This window comes from Arachis ipaensis, chromosome B06, assembly GCF_000816755.2.
Source record: "Arachis ipaensis cultivar K30076 chromosome B06, Araip1.1, whole genome shotgun sequence".
In the NCBI taxonomy this organism is placed as follows: Eukaryota; Viridiplantae; Streptophyta; class Magnoliopsida; order Fabales; family Fabaceae; genus Arachis; species Arachis ipaensis.
In genome coordinates, this window is record NC_029790.2 from 35514708 (window position 1) to 35521621 (window position 6914).

Below are 6914 nucleotides of genomic sequence, written 5' to 3' on the forward strand. Positions count from 1 at the left end.
CAATCGTATATAGAACGGAGGTGGTTGTCAGGCACACGTTCATGGTTTGAGGAAGGTGATGAGTGTCACAGATCATCACCTTCATCACAGTTAAGCGCAAATGAACATCTTAGATAGGAACAAGCGTGTTTGAATGGAAAACAGAAATACTTGCATTAATTCATCGAGACACAGCAGAGCTCCTCACCCCCAACAATGGGGTTTAGAGACTCATGCCGTCAGAGAATACAAAGTTTGATCTAAAATGTCATGAGATACAAAATAAGTCTCTAAAAGTTGTTTAAATACTAAACTAGTAGCCCAGGGTTACAAAATATGAGTAGACTATGATGGATACTCCAGAAAATCCACTTTGAGTGCAGGGAGGTCAGAATCCAACAACATCAGCAGTCCTTTTTCAGCCTGAATCAGATTTTTGCTCAGCTCCTTCAATTTCAGCCAGAAAAATACCTGAAATTACAGAAAAACACACAACTCATAGTAAAGTCCAGAAAAGATGAATTTTTCCTAAAAACTAATAAAAATAGACTAAAAACTAACAAAAACATACTCAAAACTATATGAAATTATCCCTAAAAAGCGTATAAAATATCCGCTCATCAGTGAACTAGTGTGACATTGATACAGAATAGGTGTGTGAGTTATAAATTAGGCACCCTTTAGAACACACACACACTATCATAGAGAGATATGTCACAATTATACAAAGAAAGTATGCACGTCACTCATTCTAGTGTGCTTGAGATACTTCGGAGAGAACTTGTAGGTTAAGACAACCAAACAAGCAATAAGGGAGCATAAAGCATTCAAGCAAAGTCAAGCAATTGTGAATTGGATAATGGATGGACATTGATTGATGTGCACGGTAACTTTAATGAACAAGATGAAATGTGAAACTTACACATCAAACAATGACACATATTGAAGTTTGTTTGCAACACCTAAGTGACATAGAGGTGGAGCACATGGATGTTATGGAACTTAGGAAAAGAAATATAAGAGTTAAGATCAATCACATAGCAAGCATGGTCCACAAAGCTTGAAGAGCTCAAAAATATATCACTCAGGTAAGCTTTCGATCCAATTTCACAATTCCAAAATCTCAACGCATGAAATAGGTGATGTGAATACGGATCAAGCATAGCAAGCATCACCTAAAAAATGCATTGATAATGTACAATTGCCTAACGATGGATGATGAATGCATGGCGGCCAAAACATGCAATTCAAAAGAGTTAAGATACTTGGAGGCAATGTACAAGCACTTGGTATTCAAAACATTAAGTATTAAGAACTCGAAACCAAGTAACAAAATTGTACCCTCAACAAAGAATCCAATAATGAATATCAAAAATAGTTATGGTAAAATAGCATTCAGTTAATAATAAGCAGCAATAAACAGTAAACAAGATTAATAATCCAACATTTATTATGAAGAAAAGAGAAGATTAAACAAAAATTAAACTAACTAAACAACCAACCAACTAACTAAAATAATTTGTTATAGATGGTATTTGGTAATGTTAGATGATGATTGAAGGGTGGAAATAAAAGAGAAGAAGAAAGAAGAAGGAAAGAAATGGAAAAGGGAGAAGAAAAGGAGATGGATGAAACAAGGCAGCCCACGCGTACGCGTCAGTGACGCGTGCGCGTGGAGTGGTGAAATGGGAGCGACGCGTACGCGTAAAGCATGTGTACACGTGGTGGGTTATTCAGAGAAGGTCGACGCGTACGCGTGAGATACGCGTACGTGTGGGTGAAGGCACAAAGTTGGCACACTTCACGCACAACTCTCGGGTTTTTGGCTTCGGGGTGAAAATTTGGAATCCGCGCGTACGTGTGGGTGACGCGTGCGCGTGGATGGTCGAAAAAAACTTGGGTCACGCATACGCGTGGGTTGGTGCTCAGTTTTTCAAAATTTTTCCATGTTCTTGCACCAAACCAAGCATTTCACACCTCCAAGCAGCTACCAAAACACCATAAAACGTTATTTAATATACCAAACTTCCAATTAAACTCAACAAACCAATCAAAACATGAAATTAAACTAATCTTACCAATATTTACAAAAGAGAAAAATGAAAAGATTTTACCATGGTGGGGTGTCTTCTACCTAGCACTTTTGTTTATTGTCCTTAAGTTGGACTTATGGGGAGCTCTTCATCAAGGTGGCTTGTGCTTGAACCCATCCTTGAACATCCACCAATGCTTGGACCTCCAATAAGCTCCATCATTCAAAATTGATATATCCAAGCTTTGATGGATTTCTTCACAAACTATGAGCTCCTAAAGTTGATCCACACCTTATAATCCGGGATCCCATACTTTGTTCTCACACCCGTCTTCAAATTGGTCATGATAATTCTCTCCGGGTGGTAAGCAAGCCGAATTCTCATGAGGGCACCAAACTACCCTCTTAGACCCATCTATTTGAATACTACACCAATCCATGCTCCTCAATTTTGAGCCTCCAATCATAATGAGCCTAGACTTACAACGTCAACCACTAAACATCCTCTGCTTACGCTTAATTCCACAAAGCACCCTAAGTTGGCCATCCGTCTCGATAATACCATACTCAAGTGGGATAAGAAAGCTAAGAGTTAGAAGTTTTACCCACTCAAATGAAAGGTTAGATGGCAACTCAGGTAGAGGAGTTCCCAACGGTCTTGACAAAGCATGTTCCACTCCCGTACATCCTCTTCTAGAGGCTTCCACCACTTGGAAAGATTCTTCAAGCTTTGCCTCTTGCCAAGCTTCCTCAAGTCCACATTCTTCTTCACCAATTTCTTCAAGCTCTTCCTCATCACTCTCATCATAGATAGGAGGTTTAGTGAAATCTACCTCATTATCGATTCCAAGCATAGTAGGGGAGGATTCATCAAGCTCAAAAGGATCATATGTTGATGCAGAATCATCATATATAGGAGGACTTGTTGATTGCCCAACTTCTTCCAAACATTCTTCTTCGTAGCTTTCTTCCAATTCCATCTCATTTTCATTACTTACCAAAGGCATGGGAGGTTGTGCATCTTCTTCCTTAATCTCAATTTCAAGCCCAATGGGAGAGGATTCGATTGTAGATAAGAAATTCTCAATGATTAAATCCATCTCTTCAACCTCTTCCAAGTCTTCAACCATAATATGCTTTGGGGGTTGTATACCCTCTTCAACACCAATATCAAGCTTCTTGGAATAGGGCTTTTCAACTTGTGATACTCCCATGTACTATACATATTCTAAATCTCCAACCACTATTTTCTCTTGTTCAATAATCTCTACCTCCTCCTCTTGTTGGACTTCTTGCTTTAACTCATCTTCTTCCCTTTGAAGCTTTAAGTCCATTCCCTCACTAAGCTCCTTGAGTGACATTCAACAATGGAAGTGCCTTGATCGCATAGGCTTAGGCGGGATGAGACCATGTTGCTAACGGCTTCTATCACAATAGCAACCTTGGCTTCTATCTCCTTGAGCTCTTCATCTTGATTTAGACACCTAGCTAGAAGTTCTTGTTGCTCTCACATTAGGTCGTCCGATGAAAGTGGTGGTAGAAGAAAATGTTCATTGTTTGAGGAAAAGGTATTGTAGTTGAAAGGTGGTCCATATTGGTGAAAGTCTTGAGGTAGTGTGTATGGAGTTTGTGGTTCTTGGGAGTATTGGTGTTGGAATGGTGGCTCTAGGTATGGTTCACATGGTGGTTGGTACGGTGGATATAGATTAGGGTTATATGGGGGTGAATGGTGGTATGAGGCTTGTGAATGAGATTGTTGGGGACCATGTTGAGGGAAAGGGTTATATGTATGTGGTGGTTGTGGTTGACAATCACAATAAGGGTCATCACACACATTAGATTAGTATGCATCAAGAGTTGGATTGTACCCATAAGAAACCAGAGAGTAATCATGTTGGGGTGGCGCTTGAACGGCTTGGATAGAATAAAATGCCTTTTGTTTCTTGCGCATCTCTGTGAGGAGAGTAGTCATGTCCCCAAGCACTCTTGTCAAACTTGATTCGGGAGGAGGTTGTTGCCAAGAAGATTGTCCATAAGCTCGGGGCTCCTCCCACCGTTGATCTCCAAATCCTTGATGCAAATCCTCATTAAAGCTTCCATTTCCTACAACATAGTTTGAACCACACTCATAGCCAAAGTGATGAGAATTGATGGTGATAAGAGAAAACAAAAACAAAAACTAACAAGAAATAAAGAAAGCAAAGTCCTACAACTAGCAACAACTAACAACGAAGAAAAAAGGCAAACATATTCACAATGTATACAATAGCCATAACATAGCACCATTGCAATTCCCCGGCAACGGCGCTATTTTGATAGTGAGAGAAATTGTTGTGTCGATCTAGAATTTCTCTTGTAGAAATAAGAATTTTGTTGTAAGCATAGCTCCAAACCAACAAACAATTCTCACATAAAAAATTTGAGTTGCCACAAGTACAAACCCCAATAAAAATTAACCAAGTATTTAAACCTCGGGTCGTCTCACAAGGAATTACAATGAAGTGTTTGATTATTGGCTATGAAGATGCAAAGTGGTTTGATTGGTAAAAGGGCAAGAAAATAAATAGCAACAAAAGTAAATCAAGTAACTAACGAAAGCAAGTAATAAAGAGAGACATTCATGGCAAAGGTTGAGATCATAGGCTTTCTATCCTAGTCACTAATCATAACAATAATTAACAAGAATTTATCCTATTTCGTCATCCCTAACAATGGTAGAAGGTATAATGTTATCTTCACATGAGAAAAAGTCAAATAGGACTAACTAATCTTAATCCAAAAGTCCTAATCAACTCACTAATTGAATTAGCAAGAGATTAGAGTCAATGAAAACAATACTAGCTAACAACTCTAGATCACCAACATAGGTTGGGTATTCATGACTCAAGGTCACCTAATTCCTCTTTCCAAGCCAAGAATGTTCAAAGATCTACTCTAACATCCTACCAAGCATTTTGTCAAACACTTGGAAGGCATAAAAGGAAAGCATAGTAAATTCCAATGAAAGATAAATTCTACAACTACCCAATACAAGCAAAGTAAGATCCACAACTGAAATCAACAATAAAAGAACATCAAACATTAATTGCATTAAAGAGAATCCAAATCCAACAAGATTTCATCAACAACATAAAAGAGGCATAAAGGGAAAATCATCATGAAAACTAAGAGAATCAAACTACTAGAGCATGAAAATGTGAAGAAAACAAGATGAGAACAATAAATTGAACCTAGATCTAAAATGGAAATAAGCCTAAGAACCCTAATTCTAGAGAGAAGATGGAGCTTCTCTCTCTAGAAACTAAACTATTCCATGCCAAGCTACAACCAAGTGCTCCTCCCTTGCCCAAGCTTGAATTCTGCATGAAATACCCTCATAAACGAGTTGGATTTGGGCCTGGGCAACTCAGAAATCGCCCCCAACGATTTCACTTTAAGTGAGTCACGTGCCAAGTGTCACGCGTACGCGTGGGTGACGCGTGCGTGTCGCTGGCCGAACTCTTACTCACGCGTACGTGTGGGCGACGCGTGCGCGTGGCTTACAAATCTTCAATGCACGCGTACGTGTGGATGATGCGTGTGCGTGGCCCTCAATTCTCCAAATGCTCATTTCTTTGTGAATTCTCTATTTTGCATGCTTTTCTCTTCATTTCTTCCATCCAATACTTGCCTTATGAACCTGAAATCACTCAACAAAGACATCAAGACATCCAATGGAATTAAAGTGAATTAAAATCACCAATTTAAGGGCCTAAAAAGCATATTTTTACACTTAAACACAAATTAAGGGAGAATTACAAAACCATGCTATTTCATTGAATAAATGTGAGAAAAGGTGATAAAATCCCCTAAATTAAGTACAAGATAAACCACAAAATTGGAGTTTATCAGAAAGTGAGGAAGGGAGGTTGCGGGTGACGGCTGAGTGTGTGAGGTGAAAGTGAGCTAGGATTTGAGTTGTGTGTTTCATAAATTAGGATTTTGGGTAGTTTAGTAATTTTAATAAAATTAGGGGTAACATAGTAATTGAAAATCAATTTTTAATCCAACAATAATTATATATAAAAATACTATTTGTTCGTCAAAAATATAAAAATTATCCAATAATTGTAAAATTAGATAAAAATTCTAATTTAAATAATCAAAACTTGATTTTATTACCTTTAATAAAATAATTCCTGAAATTAAACTCTTAAATTAATAAATAAATTGAAAATGACTCATAACAAGATTTTCTCCTAAAACTAAAGTCTTAAATGAATAAATAAATTGAAATTGATTCATAATAAGATTTTCCAAATGTTCTGGATCTTACAGGTAGTGCCTGAGTCTCCTCCAGTAGGATTGGATATGTCGATAGAGTCGCTTTCTACGTGTTTCTCTATGTAAGAACTGCGACTAATTACCTGTTTAATTAAGTAATTAATATTTCCCAAATTGGGTTCCGAGAAATTAGAGTGAGAAATTGGTGCACAAAATTGTGATGTCCAAGCTCAAACTATTCCTGGCACGTGAGCAACTTGGTATGCGTAATCGTGATTACACATTCATAATTTGTCACAACTTCGATACAACTAACCAGCAAGTGCACTGGGTCGTCCAAGTAATACCTTACGTGAGTAAGGGTCGAATCCCACGGAGATTGTTGGTATGAAGCAAGCTATGGTCACCTTGTAAATCTCAGTCAGGCAGATATAAATTGATAATGGTGTTTTCGAATATTAATTAATAAAATAGGGATAGAGATACTTATGTAAATCATTGGTAGGAATTTCAGATAAGCGAATGGAGATGCTTTTCGTTCCTCTGAACCTCTGCTTTCCTGCTATCTTCATCCAATCAGTCTTACTCCTTTCCATGGCTGGCTTTATGCAAGGGCATCACCGTTGTCAGTGGATACATC